The 19,259-nt window shown below is 41.9% G+C and overlaps 1 protein-coding gene across 3 annotated transcripts in view; it reads right to left on the reverse strand.

Annotated features, from left to right (window-relative positions):
- Positions 1–19,259, reverse strand: part of LOC141998896 (uncharacterized) — a 60,274-nt gene that overhangs the window by 1,487 nt on the left and 39,528 nt on the right. For all 3 annotated transcript variants that reach the window (XM_074971860.1, XM_074971866.1, XM_074971875.1), the window contains exon 2: positions 1,601–1,683. The gene's annotated coding sequence lies outside the window, so the exon portion shown is untranslated. The remainder of the gene's footprint in view (positions 1–1,600; positions 1,684–19,259) is intronic.

A 19,259-nucleotide genomic window follows, 5' to 3' on the forward strand; every position in this document is an offset into this window, starting at 1 on the left:
GCTCCTCAAAGTGATCTTGGCACATCGTCACACTTGTCTCATGATATTACACCAGTACATTTTGATGCAACATCAATCCACAGTGTCAGGACATCACAATGTAATGATTTTGTGGATATCGACAACTCCAGATATTCTCCCTTCCATAGCTTCTCCTGCTGCCTGGAGACACAAAGAGGGATCCTGGTGACCCCAGTAAGTTTGCTCAATATTCCTGTCTTCACTGCCCTGCTAAAGTCCACAAATGCAGGAAACATTCCTGCATTAAGAGCTTCATTTGTTCTGCCTGATAATATTGGGCAGAGCAAGAGGAGTTCTGATCAGGCCCATAGACTCCACAGGGACCATATGCATCTCTGGAGCCAAAAGCAGAGTATCTCATTGGTTTTGAGAGCAATGTAGTGTTACTGTTATTTCTATCATGCCATCGGTGTGCATGGTGCTTTACAGGCATACATGAAGAGTTAATTTTCAGAAGTGCCTAAATCCCACTGACTCTCACTGTGTCTTAGGCTCCTAAGTCCCTCTTGAAAAAAGGACTTCAAATTTTCAGAAGTGTCTCAGTTCCATTTTCAAAAAAGGCTTAGGAGCCTGTCATATTGAAAGTCAGTGGGATTGGGGCACATTTGAAAATTTTACTCATGATCCCTCTCTTAAAACTGAAGTTAGACCAAAAGCCCACACATCAGGGCAGGGGAGGGAAGAGTAATGGCATAACAGTGAGCACAATTTGCTGCAAAAAGCAGGATATTGAAGTCTGTGTTGTGGATTTCTTGTTATTTATGTAGTTGTTTCCATTATAATGTTTTTCACTCATGAATAATGCCTTAATTCTACCCGTGTGTGTTTGCATTACGATACATTATATGAGCACACACTATTTTTTCCAGAGGACCCCTGTATCATTCAGTGCACATGACAGACACAAAAGGCAGCAGAATTAAGACTGAACGGGCAACCATAAATGCAACATTTCCTAACTTCGACTGCTTTATTTGGCAACCTGGATATTGTTCCTCTAACGTGGTCTTTATATATAATACACAAGACACACACTATCTTTCAATGGATTAGCACTGACAAGCTTTGCAGGAGTGAATTATAAGGAGAGATTTGAATGGAGGGGGTAAATATTAACAGAGTTTTCGATTTTTCTAAGTATTGCATTTTACTTGTTGATGACAAAATGACTGTCAACTCGTATTTTTCCCCCTTTGCTTTCCCCTTCTGTGCAGTGGAACTGTACAATACTGTAAGACTCAAAATGGAAAGCATCACAATTTTTATTTGTGGGAGTTCGGTGTCCAATAAGCTAAAATTCCCCTTCACTTGTGCTAAACTTGGATATGCTCTTCCCTTGCTCTCATTTAAGTTTCAGGGAAAATGGACTCCAGTCCACATAGCTGGAGTCGCTCTTCCTTGCAGAACCATTCATCTACCTGCAGAACAATTCTTGTTCTAGTGTCAGAGACTGGCACCATTGTGGGTAATCAAACCACGTTTTAAAATGTTTCAGCAAAGTGTCTGAGAGACCTATGTAGAGGGGTCACCGTTTCTGTAAATCTTATAGGACTCAGCATCTTCCCTGCAGGCAACTCACCAAGACCTCTGGTGTCACGACACTGCAGTGCTCATCGTAGAGGTGATTAGTTCAGGACCCCTTCTCACACAAGGAAAGATTATCTGAAAAAGAAGAAAAGGGAAGAGCTCCATCACAGCATACCCAAGCCCTTGGACCCCTCCCAGGCCACAGAAAGGAGACCAAAGCTTTCTCTGAACAGCTGACAAGAAAGCCTCAGCTCACCTCAGCAAGATTTGTTAGTGCTAAGAAAACCTTTACAGGGAGAGAGCAACAGTAAGGTTTAACTGGTTCAAGTATGTTTGCTACAAACAAATGCAGCAAGGGACAGCTTAGACCTGCTTTGGCACACCCCCAGTTCAGCTAGATTGACTCATGGGAGCCCATCTGTACTCCCAAGAACTGACACAGTGCCCACACAAGCATCCTCCCAACTTCCTTATCCACCTAAGTGCTCAAGGGTTTGCCTTCCCCTCACTCCACGAGCCCAGCTACCTGTGCCAACCCCTGCTCTTCACAATTATACCTGCCACCAAGGCCAGACAGCCTGCCTGCCCGCCCACATGTGACTGAAAATGCAATAGTCTGGTAAAGCTGGGTGCACTCTGATCAGTCAGGAGAAGTATCAGGCCAGCGTCAGAATAGGGGACAGTAAGGCAGTTTCATCTAATGTTCCACCGGCCACCATTCCACTGTAAGACACCACTCTACATGTGGAGGCTTATCCATTTGAAAGCATGGCATGCTGCAGTTTTGGTGGTATCTTTGAGCATCAGATGCTGCCAGCTATTCCTCATATAGCCAAAGAGGTCATTGCTGAACTGATCAGTTCCACTCTCCCTACTGAGGAATATCTCACATCAGTTAATGTTCAGTTCACATAAGGAACCATCTTCAACCACATCATCTAGCAAGTTTTACTTTATAAAATGAAAACTTAAGATTCCAGAGCACAATTCTACAGCAAGTCATTGGATTCTATGGTAAATTCTGTGTCACGGCAGAAAAACAGAGAACTCCTGTTACAGACTTATTTCTTCTACCCACTCTATCCATTCTGACCAAGATACACGACTCTACTAAGTTCAGTATGAAGACACAATGTGCCTTTTACTATTTACACAGGAAGGATGGCATTGCGGTTAAAGCACAATTGGGAATCAAGAGACTTGGTTTTTATTCCCAGCTCTACCATGGACTTCCCGTCCGACCCTAAGTAACTCAGTTAGCCCATCTGTGAAACAGGGAACATGGGTTGTGACTTGAGGTTAAATTCATTAAGAGTGGTAAAAATTTGTACTTCTATAGCCCCTTCCCTCTGTCTCCAAGTATCATCTGTTCCAATTTGACCTATACAGTGTAGCAATATCTAGACCAATGAAGCCACCATTCTAGTCAGCCAGTCCTAAATAATAGAGTTGTATCCTCCACCCACTCAAACAATGAGACCATCAACATGATAGACTGTCCCTATAAATCACACATATAAACAGCATCTGGCAAGACAACTGCCGCCGTAAACCATTTAATCCAGCAAAAACCTAGCCACAGCAACACCAACATCCCTTCAACACCAACAGTTACAATCCCGCCCAGGCCAAGCCAGTGCCAATACAGCGACACCTCTCTACCTAACCTAGCTCTAAGCAGCTATCCAGTACAGCCCAAATTTACCTTTTCACATGAGTAAAGAGACAGGAATCAGAACTAGAAGGGACCTTGAGAAGTCATCTAGTCCAGTCCCCTACACTCATGGCACGACTAAGTATTATCTAGAGCATTCATTCCTGACAGGTGTTTGTCTAACCTGCTCTTAAAAATCTCCAATGATGGAGATTCCACAACCTCCCTAGGCAATTTAGTCCAGTGCCTAACCACCCTGACAGGAAGTTTTTCCTAATGTCCAACCTAAACCTCCCTTGCTGCAATGTCCTATCCTCAGAGGTTAAGGAGAACAATTTCTTCTCCCTCTTCCTTGTAACCACCTTTTATGTACTTGAAAACTGTTAGGTCCCCCTCTCAGTCTTCTCTTTTCCAGATTAAACAAACCCAATTTTTTCAATCTTCCCTCATAGGCCATGTTTTTTAGACTTTTAATCATTTTTTTGCTCTTTGGACTTTCTCCAATTTGTCCACATCTTTCCTGAAATGTGGAACCCAGAACTGGACTCAATACTCCAGTTGAAACCTAATAGACACAAGGTACAGTGGAAGAATTACTTCTCGTGTCTTGCTTACAACACTCCTGCTAATATATCCCATAACGGTGTTTGCTTTTTTTTGCAATATAGTGTTACATTGTTGAGTCATATTTAGCTTGTGATCCACTATGACCCCCAGATCCCTTTCCGCAGTACTCCTTCCTAGGCAGTCATTTCCCATTTTGTATGTGAGTACTTTGCATTTGTCCTTATTGAATTTCATTCTATTTACTTCAGACCATTTCACCAGATCATTCTGAATTTTAATCCTATCCTTCAAAGCACTTGCAACCCCTCCCAGCTTGGTATCGTCCGCAAACTTTATAAGTGTACTTTCTATGCCATTATCTAAACCATTGATTAAGATATTGAACAGAACTGATCCCTGTGGAACCCCACTCATTATGCCCTTCCAGCATGACTGTGAACCACTGATAACTACTCTCTGGAAACAGTTTTGCACCCACTTTATAGTAGCCCCATCTAGGTTGCATTTCCCTAGGTTGTTTATGAGCAGGTCATGCAAGACAGTATCAAAAGCTTTACTAAAAATCAAGATATACCATGTCTACTGCTTCCCCCATCCCCCCCCCACCCCCAATTCACAGGGCTTGTTACCCTGTCAAAGAAAGCTATCATGTTAGTTTGACCCGATTTGTTTTTGATAAATCCATGCTGACTGTTACTTATCACCTTATCTTCTAGATGTTTGCAAACTGATTGCTTAATTAGTTGCTCCATTATCTTTCCAGGTAGAGAAGTTAAGCTGACTGGTCTGTAATTCCCCAGGTTGTCCTTATTTCCCTTTTTATAGATGGCCACTATATTTGCCCTTTTCCAGTCTTCTGGAATCTCTCCCGTCTTCCATGACTTTTCAAAGATAATTGCTAATGGCTCAGATATCTCCTCAGTCAGCTCCTTGCATATTCTAGGATACATTTCATCAGGCCCTGGTGACTTGAAGATATCTAATTTGTCTGAGTAATTTTTAACTTGTTCTTCTCCTAAATTGGCTTCTGGTCCTACCTCATTTTCACTGGTATTCACTATGGCAGATGTCCAATCACCACAAACCTTCTTGGTGAAAACCAAAACAAAGAAGTCATTAAGAACCTCTGCCACTTTCACATTTTCTTTTATTGTTTTTCCCTCCCAACATGGAGTAACGGGCCTACCCTGGCCTTGGTCTTGCTCCTAATGTATTTGTAGAACATTTTCTTGTTATCCTTTATGTCTCTAGCTAGTTTGATCTTGTTTTGTGCCTTGGCATTTCTGATGTTGTCCCTACATACTTGTGTTATTTGTTTATATTTAGTCTTTGTAATTTGACCTAGTTTCCAAGTTTTGTAGGACTCTTGTTTTTTAGATCATTGAAGATCTCCTGGGTAAGCCAGGGTGGTCTCTTGCCATACTTCCTATCTTTCCTATGCAGTGGGATTGTTCGTTCTTGTGCCCTTAATAATGTCTCTCTGAAAAACTGCTAATTGACTTCAACTGTTTTTTCTTAGACTTGCTTCCCATGGGATCCTACCTACCAATTCCCTAAATTTGCTAAAATCTGCCTTCTTGAAGTTCATGGTCTTTATTTTGCTGTTCTCCTTCCTACCATTCCTAAGAATCATGACTTCTACCATTTCATGATCACTTTCACCCAAGCTGCCTTCCACCTTCAAATTCTCAACCAGTTCCTCCCGGTTTCTCAAAATCAAATCTAGAACAGCCTCCCCCCAGTAGCTTTCTCCACTTTCTGAAATAAAAAATGGTCTCCAATACATTTCAAGAACATGTTGGATAATCTGTGCCCTGCTGTGTTATTTTCCCAACGGATGTCTGGGTAGTTGAAATCCCCCAGCACCACCAAGTCCTGTGATTTGGATGATTTTTTTTTTTTAAACAACTAACAAAGGCCTCATCCACCTTTTCTTCCTGGTTAGGTGGCCTGTAATAGACCCCTACCATGACATCACCCTTGTTTTTTACCCCTTTTATTCTTACCCAGACACTTTCAATAAGTCTGTCTCCTATTTCCATCTCAACCTCAGTCCAAGCATATACACTTTTAATATACAAGGTAATACCTCCTCCCTTTTTTCCCCTGCCTGTCCTTCCTGAGCAAGCTGTACCCTTCTATACCAATATTCCAGTCATGCGTATTATCCCACCAAGTCTCGGTGATGCCAACTATGTCATAGGAACACTGACACAGCCTGGGATGTGGGAGAACCCCTCAGAGGAAATGGTCAGAGCTCTACTGCTTGAGACATTCAAGCCTCTACCTGCCAAGAGGCTAGAAAAATGTAGTATAGGGAATGCAGCTAGTTCAGTTCCATGACTATCTTTAACGACATGGTGACTAGAAACAATCAATTCAATTCACTAACTACAGATAATACTTGCTTTGTTTAATAAATCAGTTCTAAATGCAAAACATTTTCCTTCAGGGCAGATTGGAAGAGGCCCTGGAGGTTTTTCACCTTCCTCTGTAGCATGGGTCACTTGCTGGAGGATTCTCTGCTCCTTGAAGTCTTTAAACCATGATCTGAGGACTTCGATAGCTCAGACATAGGTGAGAGGTTTATCGCAGGAGCGGGTGGGTGAGATTCTATGGCCTGCATTGTGCAGGAGGTCAGACTAGATGATCATTAAGGTCAGAAGGGACCATTATGATCTATGAATCTATAAACCGGGGAAGGCGGGGGGGGGGGGGGGGACAGGACGACACACTGACTAGATGTGACCCCTCTCTAGCACCTATGAATTAGCCACCCATATTACTGCAGCTGAGCCCAGAAGTAAAACCTTCCAGCCAAACCTGCTTTTTCTCCTTCACCAATCTTAGGACAATGCAAGCATACTTATAAACCTTTAATGGTGATGGATGGCCAGGCACTTTCAGACATAAATAATTAGATAGAAATTCTGGCAGGAAGAGCTGTGGATATCACTGATTAACTATTGTCCTTCCTTCGGCTTTGAAAATGCAAAGATGAAGAGATGAAATAAAGACCCACCTCGTGTCAACCTGCAGCCTTGCTGAGATGCAGCATGTTAAAGAGAACAAAAATGTTCTCCCTTCTATTGACACACAATAATGTGCTTGTTCATGGTCTTTGCCCCTGCTAGCCTGAAAACAGGTATGTTGGCAATGTGCACTTCAGTTACCAGTGAGATTGCACTAATTGGCATTCTCTGCTGGTTTTCACCGGACACCGCACTTTTAACTTTTATTCAGTTCTGTAGTCTTTATATAATGGCTGCTGGGCTACCTAGATTAGTTTTTAATAAACTATTTTTAATACACTACATCAACATGACAGCTTGGGAAACAAGGAAAAGGCAGGAAGTTTTATCCAAAACTTTAAATAAAATCTCAAACTCACTTAAAAATACATAAAAGCAACAGCAAATAGATAAACTGGTATGGCATGCAGGGCATTCCTTACTTCCCCTGCTCTCCGGGACCCAGCCCCAGTGATCAGAGGTGCATCTTCTAGTTGCCTGTAGAGGCAACAGCATACTGAACCCACTTCTAGCAAAAGCTCTCCCGCTTATCTTCACATATTTTGTGCAGTGTCCTGCAGTCTACAATAGTACAAATAGCACTGGGCACACTGGCATCCAAACGGGTTCGTAGGCAGCGCCACCTTGCCTTTAGTCAGCCCAATGCACATCCTATCACCATCCCGCAACTGCGCAGTGTTTAATTAAAACTTCTGCCACATGGTCTAAAATCAGGGTACAACTTCATGAGTCAGAGCAGTAGAGAATAGGCTGAGTCCCCTAAAACAACAGTGGACACAGGCATCCTGTCAATAACAACCTTTCTTGTCCAAACAGATTAACACCAGATCTCCTGAGCACCCTGGTGCCATATACCCAGCTGGTGCATATCACAGTGGTGATCAGGAATGTCCTTTGTTGGTTAACTAAGGTGTGAACAACAATATAGTAGTATTTCTGGTTGCCATTAAATCATAGAAATTTAGGGCTGGAAGGAAACTCAAGAGGTCATCTAGTCCATCTCCTTTCACTGGGACGGGACCAAGTATACCTAGACCATCCCCGACAGGTGTTTGTCTAACTTGTTCTTAAAAAGTTCCCATGACAGGGATTCCACAACCTCACTTGGAATCCTATTCCAACGCTTAACAATCCTGATAGAAAGTTTTCCCCTAATATTTAACCTAAATCTCCTTTGTGGCAGATTAAGGGAATTACTTTTTGTCTTCCCTTCAGCAGACATGGAAAACAAGTGATGACCACCATCTTTATAACAAGCCCTTAACATAGTTAAAAACTTATGTCCCCCCTCGGTCTTCTTTTCTCAAGACTAAACATACCTAATTTTTTTAACCTTTCCTCATAGGACAGATTCTCTAAGACTTTTATCATTTTTGTTGCTCTCCTCTGGACTCTCTCCACATCTCAAACTGTGGTGTCCAAAACTGTGCACTATACTCCAGTTGAGGCCTCACCAGTGCCAAGTAGAGCACGGTAGGAATAATTACCTCCTGCATATGACACTCCTTGTTAATACACTCCAGAATATTAGCCTTTTTTGTAGCTCATATTCAATTTGTGATCTACCACAACCCTCAACTGCTTTTCTGCAGGAATACTGCCTAAAGCCAGTTATTCCCCTTCTGTGTTTGTGCATTTGATTTTTCCTTCCTAAGTACTTTGCACTTACCTTTATTGAATTTCATCTTGTTGATTTCAGACCAATTCTCTAATTTAATCAAAGTCATTTTTAATTCCAATCCTCCGAAGTGCTAGCAACCCCTCCTAGCCTGGTATCATCAGCAAATTTTATAAACATATTTTCCACTCCGTTATCCAAATCATTAATGAAGATAATGAAGATACCTGACCCAGAACAGACTGCTGTGGAATCCCACTAGATATGCTCTCACAGTTTGACAGTGAACCATTGATAACTACTCTTTGAGTACAGTCTTTCAACCATTTGGGCACCTGCCTTATAGTCATTTCATCTAGACCAATTTCCCTACCTTGTTTATGTGAATGGAATGTGTGACTGCATCAAAAACATTATTAAAAAAATTAAGATATCTGTAGCAAGGGGGCATGGTCTTCTGCCCTGACAGACAGTGAGAGACCCACAAGCTACTCCTGGTGGGCAGACCCAGGACACCCGCAGCTGCCCTGCCAGAAGCAGAGGGGTGGGACAGGAACCAGAACTATAAAAGACTGGCCCTTTAGCTCAGTTGGGGGAGAACTGTCAGAAGACCAGGATGCCTCTCCCCTGCTGGTGGAGCCTGGAGCTGACGGAGTCTGCCACCGTACCTGAGACCCAGAAGGGCTGCCAGAGGTACCAGACACCAATGAACTGATGGGGCTGCTGCTTGCTGTTTACCCGAGTGAGACAGAGAACAACCCTGGAACTCAGGTAGCCCAGGGAAGCTGAATAGGGTTTGGCTGTGGGACCGATTTGTAAGCCAGCCAGTGTGTTGTGGGAGGATCCTCACTGACCCAGTGGCAGACCACTCCGCCATTCATAGGGCTCTGGGCTGGGACGCAGTGGAGCGGGAGGGCCTGCATCCCCCTACCCTGGCCACCCCATCCCTGAATGGTGGCAGTCTACTCAGTTAGGCCAGGAGGCCTGTATTGGTCTGTCACCTGCCAGAGTTAGGGCATCAGACAGGTTTGACTGTAGCTCCCGCCAAGAGCTGATCCCCCCCTCCCTCCCCCCCCCGAACTGCTGTGTTGTTCTGTGTAGACCCAACCAGAACAGTTAACTGTGGATTGCCTGCCCTGATTGAGGGCCCAGGGCAGATAGAGTAATTGCTGCCCTGATTGATTACCAGCCAGGACCAGTAACTGCTGGCTGTCCCACCCTGATTGAGGACCCTGGGTTTATAGACTCCCTGCTGCTCGGCCAGCTGCAGGCTAGAACCAAGTGACTCCTAGCTAATTCCCCCACAGACTGACTCACTCCAGGAGGGATCATAGTAAGGGGCGTGGTCTCCTGCTCTGACAGATGGGGAAAGACCCATGAACACCCTACCATATCTACTATGCCAGTAACTCTATCAAAGAAGGAAATTGGTTTGGCATGGCATGATTTGTTCTTGACTAATCTATGCTTGCTATTACTATCACCCTGTTACCCTCTAGGTGCTTACAAATTGATTGTTTAACCATTTGTTCCACTATCTTTCCAGGTATCAAAGTTAGGCTGACTGGTTTATAACTCCCCACTATGTTTGCTCTTCTCCAATCCTCCAGGACCTCACCTGTCCTCCATGAGTTCTTGAAAATAAAATTGCTAATGGTTCCAAGACTGCTTCAGCTAGTTCCTTAAGGACCCTAGGACTAATTTTGTCAGACTCTGCTGACTTGAATACATCTAAATTATCTAAACATTCTTTAACCTGTTTCTCTTCTGGCTTGTGTTCCTTCCCCCTTGTTATTAATATTAATTGTATTAAGCATCAAGTCACCATTAACATTTTAATCAAGACTGAAGCAAAATAGACATAAAAACACCTCACCCTTCTTGATGTTGTCCATTAGCTCTCCTTCCCCACTAGATAGTGGACCTACACATTCCTTTGTCTCTCTCTTGCTCCTAATATATTTACAGAACCTATTCTTATTGCTTTTTATTATCCTTCCTGATGTAACTCATTTTCTGCCTTGGCCATTTTGGATTTTGTCCCTACATGCCCAAGCTACTCTTTTGTACTCCTCTTTAGCAATCTGTCCATGTTTCCATTTTCTGTAGGATTCCTTTTTGATTTTCAGATCACTAAAAAGCTCCTGATGGAGCCATATTGGCCTCTTACTATTCTTTGCTTTGCATCGGGATAGTTTGCTATTGTGCCTTTAATACTGTCTGAGAAGTTACCATCTCTCCTAAACTCCTTTTTCCCCTTAGATTTCCTTTCTGTGGGGCTTTACCTACCCATTCTCCGAGTTTGTTAAAAAAGTCAGCTTTTTGTTTAAATCTACCATATACATGTGTCCCTTGCAGTGGGAAGACAATGGGCATGTGCACTATATGGATGGGCTGCAGCACAGTTCAGGAACCCAATTTGTCACAAAGTTAATTATTTCTGGGATGTTAGCAATGTACATCACCCCGTGGTAAATAACTGCAGAAATAACTGCTCTTCAACCACAACAGCACCAACAGTCAATTTACCAACATCAAACTGGTTAGCCACAGACATATAGCAGTCTTCGGTAGACAGCTTTCAGATGGACTGGCAGGGCCTTGCCACCCTCATCTGATGGTCCTGGCACTAGAGGATCAAGGCAAGCTCGTCACACCGCTCAGTGAACATAGCTCTCTTCATGAGGAAGTTCTAAGCCCTCCCAGATCTGCATAATAAGGTAGTCCCCCCAACTCTGTGCTTGTGGTCTTGCAAAGAATGGCCAGTCTACATAGGGGAAATCCACAGCTACTGCAATCCATACCAGCTGTCTCCACCATCATGTCAGCATGCAGTCTTCATGATCTCCTCACTTAGGCCTACAACTGCCTTCTCAGGGACACAAGCCACTGCCAAAATGCTCTCCATCCTCAATCATGACCTCCATCTACAACCTGCTGCATTAACAGTGCCAAAAGCAGGAACAGATCTTCGCCCATAAACTGGATCCATGTGTTGGCATAGCTGGAACAGGCAAAAGTGAGGCGCCTGCAGAACCAGAAGTACTTTAGTGGCAGGCTAAGAACATTTCCACACAGGAGCTTAGGAAGGGCAGAAGTTCTCTCACAAGACACTGTGAAACAATTCTTTGATGCAACAAAACAGAGGGAGGTACCAAACAGTAGGGAGTACATGGTGTAAGGTAGAACTAAGGAGAGGGCAATAAGATCATGCATTTACTAACTGTAGGTATGTGTACAGCTTGATAATTACAAGAATATAGAACAAGTGCTTCTAAACTATGTATGTATTTTCTGCACATTTTCCTCTAATCTTTTAATATTACCAATAATATTATTGAAAATTAGAAGGTATTGTTTGCAATAGCAGGTAAGATTAAGGTTTTTTTTTAAAAAAACTTTGTAAAATTGTACATTTTACAACACTTTAACCGTACAGGACAGAGTGAACATAACTAGAAAATTTCTCCACACGAGAGACAGACATCAGAAGACCTAAAAAGCCACAAAAATTGCCAAGAGATTCAGGGGCAGGAATACTATCTACAGTTACTTTAAATTCATTTTGAAGTTACTAGATTTTGAGTTGACACTGTCCCCTTTAATATAGTGTACAATTATCACATCAACAACGTGCTGCTCACACTATCTCCCAGCAACTGCTGATGCAGTTTAACTGCTCCAGAAGCCACCTAAAGTACATCTACACAGCAACAAACAACAAAAACATATAGCAAGTCTCAGAGCCTGGATCAACTGACTCACTTGTGCTACAGGACTAAAAGTAGGGCTCAGACTGGAACCCAGGCTCCGAAATCCAGGAAGGGGGGCTGCGTCTCAGAGCCTGGGCTTCAGTCTGAACCTGAATATCTACATTGCTACTTTTCGCCCCACACCATGAACGTAGGTCAACTGACTTGGGTTCTGGGACTTTCAGCCAGGAGGGTTTGGGGTATTTTTTGGCTGTGTAGAAGTGCCCCGTGCATTTGCGAGCCAGGCTACGATACACACTCGTCATGTCCGCACCAAGGAAGTTCTGCAAATGTTTCCCATTGTTGCTAACACCATTTCAGTTCCACCAGTACTAGCTATGTTTTGAAACTCATGAGCAGACAAGCAGCTGCTAGCATTTTGGGGCCCATTGTCACCTAACCATCCTTAATATCCCAGCCTTAATGGACTTCAGTTACTGCCAATACTCTTAACAGCAGTGGAACCAAACTGCTGTTAGCAACAAAGAGGAACATTTTTGCTACATTTCCCTAGTGCAGACAGGGCCTCTGGGGCTTAACAAATTATGTCTGCAGCTCATAGTTAATCTCAGTCAGCACAATACATAGATGTCGAGCAGGTAACCCTGGTCTTTGAAGAGTAGCTCTTCCAGAGCTAGGAGCTATTCAAATATGTTGCCTATGCAGGCTTCCACATCTTCACCTCCAAATTCTTGCGCCTCCTTCACAATGAGACAAGAAACAGGCTTGAAGCCAGTGGTGACCTCTCTTTCCCCCAAAAAGGAAGTCACTCACCAAACTAAAAGATATTTAACATTTCAGCTCAAGCCTCTGGACAGGTCAAAACTACATGGAAAAGAAAAAAAAAAACCTCACTTCAAACACGAAACATTAGTAGGAACCTAGAGTCAATGGAACAGAATAGGGCAGTGGTGCTCAACCTTATCACACAGGAGGGTCACACAAACTTAAGCACAATCTTGTGTGGGCCAAACAGATTCTACCTATTTTAATAAGATTTAAAGTCACTTGTATTGATTTATATTTCAAGTTCAGCTTGTTTTGTATTTAGATAGACAATATTCTACATAGAAACAACCTATTTACATACTTGTGTAACATGACAACAAAATGCTAATGAATCGGGGGGAGGGATAGCTCAGTGGTTGGGGGGGAGGAATAGCTCAGTGGTTTGAGCATTGGCCTGCTAAACCCCGGGTTGTGAGTTCAATCCTTGAGGGGGCCACTTAGGGATCTGGAGCAAAAATTGGGGATTGGTCCTGCTTTGAGCAGGGGGTTGGACTAGATGATCTCCTGAGGTCCCTTCCAACCCTGATATTCTATGATTCTATGATATGGTGTTGAAGCAGGCAGCAGGCCTTGTGAAATGCTCTGGTAGGCAGTGTATGGCCTGTGGACCATAGGTTGGGCACCCCTTGAATAGGGGATGCGAGGGTGGGAGTAACTGAAGTGAAGCCTTCTTGTTCCTCAGTATACAACACCACAGCATTGTTTAAACAGAAAGAATGAGGCACATCAGCCAGGTATGGAAAGTGGCAAGTGCTTTTTCTATTCATTTTGGCAGCCAGTCACTAAGTTTCTAGAATGAAAGATATGAAGAGTCTGTAGGCATAACACACACCAAGCTGTGATCTTGTCATCTCTCACAAGTTACAGAGCGGTGGGATTGATCAGCTTGTGGACAGACCTCCTCCTCCAAGGAAAGTCCAGGTGTTGCAGGAAGTGGTGGGGCAATTAATTACTGAACCAGTGTCCCAGTATGCTGCAAGGATACACTGCATGATACCTTTCAGAATTGCCGATCGATTGTCCCCTCCTCACCTCCTTTCATATCAGCCTCTGATTAGTAGACATCTAGTAAATATTTCTAGCCTGATTTTATCTGACCCAAGTGAAGAGTTCTTTTAGAGCTTCTCTAGAGGTAGCTGCATTCCAGTGATATAAGACAGTGATTCTTACACATTCAGTAAAACACACTACATATTGAGAACATTAGGGTTGCAAGGATTCAACTTTTACTCTGCTCTGTGCGTGTATGAATGATAGTCTTTAATGATCCCATACTTTCTCAAACAAACAAAAACAAAACCACTGCATTGTGTCAGTTGCTCTATATCTAACAAAACTTAAAGAAAATGAAAAGTTAAGAATGCCAGTGGGACATACCCTGTACCCTTCTCTCCTGCCCCCACCCAAAGACACACATCTCCCCAGTAGTGCAGTCACCATACCAGACCCTTAACAGCAGGAATGACTGCCTCCCAGTACTGCCTTCCCCAAATTTCACCCAGCTCCATCCCAAATGGACCAGACTTAACCCCCACCACTCACACTTACAGAACCTTTCTGCACAGTTCTGTAAAGTTACACATACTCAGATTTGGGAAACAGTGCTGGAAACCTGGCATCCCTACAAGAGGAGGAGAAGAGATGTGACATTTGAGAAATGTTACAATCATGTAATTTAAAAATATCATGAAGTACCGTGTATGAAGTTTAAATTTTTACATGGAATTGTTTAACTTCAAAAATCAGGACTATAGGGCTTCAAATCAAAACTCCCCAACTCATACATTTTACAAGGTCTCAAGGCGTACAGTGAACAAGGCTCCAGCTGCTGTGAAGCCCTGCATTATTCAATGAGCACAACACAAAATGTACATGTTCAATATTTTTCTAAGTTGGGTGCACATGCACAGCAAAAGCTGAAGTACTCTGAAGTATCAACTCTACTGCAAACACAGAGTGCTATTTTCAAAGGCAAGTCAAAACTAGTTTCAGGGGAATATTCAGAGGCATTTCTGTTCAATGATGGCACTATTTTTCTGACAATTTCAATTTTCTATCCCTAACGAAAAAAAGGTTGTAAGATTTTGTTTAAAAAAAAAAAGAAAGAAAAGAAAATATTTTTCTCCTCAAAAGCAGTTTAACCATTTTGTCTCAAATTCTCCACCCCCAACATAAAAGAACAAAAAGCATGGAAAATTTCAACAGAACAGTTTAAATTTTTGAAGCGTAGCGAGCTACTCAAAAGAAGGTTGCCTCAACTTTTCCATTATAACACTACAGCACCATCAGTATAATGGGCCTCAGAGTTAGCTCTTACGCAGTGCTTTTAATTTCCAAGTGGCATAAAAGATATAAATCATTAAAGTAATTAATGCTCTGGCATTAGGATTTTCTCATCTGTCGAATTCAAAGCACTTGATAAAAGGGGAAAAGTACTAGTTGCTCCATTTTACAGACAGCCTAACTAAGTACACAGATTTAAGGTATTTTTTCTGGGGCACAGTGGTCTAGTGGATAAAACATGAGCACAACCTGCCAGGGCAGGCCTAGGTAATTGTCTAGCCACATCTCTCAATGTCCCTTCCAGCTCTACATTTCTAAGATTCTGTAATTCTATATTACAAGAGTTCTGGGTTCTGTTCCCGGCATTACAACCTTTCTATGTAATCCCGGCTAAGTAAAAGTCTCTGGGCCTCACTAACCCTGCCTATACAATGGGGTAATGATAGTTGGGCAAGTGTAGGGTCATGAAGTACAGAGAATTAAGACTAGCCAAGTGAAAAGATGGGCCAAGAATTTAGAACTTCCTGGCTCCAGATCGTATGCACATTCTCTCAGGCAGGTTAAGGAGACATTTTGGGGACACAATCAGAAACCTTTTCACCAGGCCTATAGCTCCCTGAAACATATGGAAATGGAACAAAGCCAGTTCAGAGTATTCCAATGTTTTAAGAAAAGTTGAGTGCATAGCTAATTTAGCTACATCTGCACTGCAGCTGCTCTGAACTTCACATGGATTGAGGCAAGGGCTCTATTCAATATGAAGTTAAGTTACTGCATATATAGTGAAGTCTATTATAGTCCTATAGAACACTTCTAAGAGTGCTTTAAAAGAAAGTATTATTTTCAAAGATGAGAAAGCACGCAATTTTCACTGAATGCTTAAAGGCAATTTCCCTCAAAGGAGGGCATTTCTTAGCCAAATTTCAGCTCCATGGTTTTTGCAAGAAATTTTGTAATAGGTCAAGTGTATTTTTCCATTGTCCTTATTCTCAAAAAAACAGTTGACTGTTTCTGCTCAAGCTTAAAAGAAAAAAGAAAAAAAAAAAATCAAACGAACTGCTCCCCTTTTCCCTGCCTCCTCCCAGACAGAAACCAAGCCTGAAAAATTTCAGCTCTTCAGTTAGAAGTTGTTTGTTTAAAAACAGAGGGCTTAGAACAGAAACATTTAGGCGACCTTAACTATAGACACCATTCACTCTCCCGCTGTAATTTGTAAATTTGCAGAGTATTTTTGAGAACCTTCTTCAATGAGAGTTATGTACTCATTTGATCATAATCTTTATACTGTAATTAGGATTTCAAGAGCAGGCAGAATACTCCACAAAAGGTGTACAGAAAGCAAATTCAAAATTCACATGGAAACATTTACTTTTCACTAAGAGCAGCAGTTTAAGACCCTAGAGGGAACATACTAATTACCACACTGGATCAGGCCAGCAATCCAGTATCATCTCCAACAGTGGCCAGCACCAGCTACTTTTGTCCTCCCATTTAAATTTCATCCTGATTGCTAATAGAGATTGGCTTGGCTGAAGCACATGGTTTGGTAGCCCTTCCAAAAAAAGTGTATTGTCAATTATTACAACTCTGGATATTCTTGATATCCTTATAAATATCCAATCCCTTTTTGAATCTCTAATTCTTGGTCTCAACAATTTTGTGGCAATGACTCCCACAGCTTAATTACAATTGCACCAAATATTCCACTAATTTACACTATCTTGAAGTTCCACATTCAGTCAGTCAGTCAGTACTGGGATGATAAAAGCTTTTCCATAGTTATAATAGAAATCTGGTTACAGTTTAAGTCCTATTTTTCCCCTTCCCTCTTTAACCTGATGTAAATTGAAAAAGCTGTTTGAGCTAGGGAAGTTGGAAAATTTAGGTGTAAGTAATATTTGGTAAGTTTGGCAGGTTCTTAGAACAAAGCAAAAGGTGTTATGCTTCCAAAACACTGAGGTTAGAAACTTAAAATGTGTAACCATATTTCTTCACCATATTAAGAACACTAATTTTAAATTATTCTTTGCCAAACTAGGAACATCAGAATGGCTAGTCAGGACTCAAATGACTTCATGAAGACCATCCTAATTTTTGCTGAGTTGTATGAAGTCTGCCAGTGCTTTTAAGAACCTTGCCTGGTCTACAAAAATGTGGGACTTCAGAAAAGTCTCAAAAGGTGTAACAGGTTTTTTTGTTTTGTTTACATTACACAAAACAATGATACTGGGGAAAGATTCAGTACACACAATTCCTCTATCACACGCAACTTGGCCCCAGAACCTGGGTTTAATGCACTCATCTCTCTAGCAGAACTCAAACTCCACAGGGACTCATACAGAAATCATAAGTAAGGACTCGAAGTCCTTAGCAAGTTTGCTTGGGTTAAAGGATTTCACATCTATGGAAATAGACCACAGATCTTACTGAAGCAAGGACTTCCAAAAAGGCCAAGGCCAAGCCAACTAGGCTGAAGGATTTTAAGGCTGCTTGCATTCCTCTGAAGAAATACTGATGCAGTTTGAGCAAGCGAAACACAAGGCCATGTCTACACTACAGACTTCTGCTGGCAGAGCTATACTGGTCAGGGATGTGAAGAGGTCTGATCCTTGACCTACACAGCTGTGCCAGCACAAGCCCCTGGTGTAAATGCAAAAAACTGTGCTTTTGCCAGTATAGCTTGTTTTGTTTGGGGGTAGAATAAGTCAATACTGGTAAAGCATAGCTTTGACAGTATTAGCTGCATCCACACTAGGAATGCTCTGCCAGAAAAGCATATTGGTATTCCTATACTAGTAAACCACTCCTAGTGTGGACATGGCCCAAAGATGTTGGTTAACATAGCAGGACATAAATTTGCATATTTGGTCAAGACTACGGTCAGGTCTACATTCAAGACTTAAGTCAACCCAGCTATGTCACTCAGGGGCGTGAAAAATCCACACCCTTGAACAATGTAGTTCAGACAACCTAACCTCCGGGGTATGTCGACAGCACTAGAATTCTTCTACTGACCCAGCTACAACTTCTTGAGGAGGTGGATTAACTATACCAATGAGAGAACCCCTCCCATTGCTGCAGTGAGTGTCTATACTTGAAAGACTACAGTGGCACACTTTCAGTTAGAATCCTAAGTAGTTCCATATGAAGAGGATACCAAAATTTTACCCTTGACTTTGTTTAAAAAAACAAAACAAAAAAAAACCCCCACCCACACACTAAAACCCTAAAGAAATTCCTACACTCTTCCCACCCTATCCCCCCACCAAAAGAGAGAGACTGAAAGACTTTTAGGATTGAAAACATGTATCAATAAATTAAGAGGAAAACCTTTAAAGAAAGATTTATAAAGGCAAGTATGAGAAATCCCAGAAGTTAGAGAGTAAGACTTTAGACAGGCAGCTTGAAAATGCCAATTTAATCCGATATAGGACTTACGTTTCTATGAATATGAATCCCATAACCAGTTGTTACTTTAAATTCTGTATATGGACTGATCCTAATCTGAATTGACAAGAACATACAGGGTTTAAAGGTGATTTATAAAGGGGGGGAAAATGGAGTTTGTACACTTTGTTTCTTTATTATGTATTAAGGTAATCTGGAAGAGGCTTTTTTTTTTTTTTTTTTTTTTTAATATAAAGCATTTTTTGCTTACTTTTTACATTAGGAATTCAAGTCCAACCTAGCCTAGAAGATTATGTTAACTGGTAAACAATTAAATTATGAGCTCACAAGAGCTGAGAGTGAAATGCTAGATCTACACTAGAAAAGATTTGCCACCATAGCCATACTGGCAAACGCCCAGTGGAGAGGCAGCTTACTTCAGCAAAAAAGATTGATTTTGAAAGGATAATTTAACTTGGAAATGGTATAAACTAAACTACACTTGCAAAAACACTTATGCTGGTTAACTGTGTCTATACTAGAGCTCTTGAAAACATAGAGGTGCCACAAAAAGCCCCACATCTAACTGATGTTGCTATCTGAGCAAATATGTAGACCTGCCCTGGCCA

Source organism: Natator depressus, chromosome 1, assembly GCF_965152275.1.
Source record: "Natator depressus isolate rNatDep1 chromosome 1, rNatDep2.hap1, whole genome shotgun sequence".
Lineage (NCBI taxonomy): Eukaryota > Metazoa > Chordata > Testudines > Cheloniidae > Natator > Natator depressus.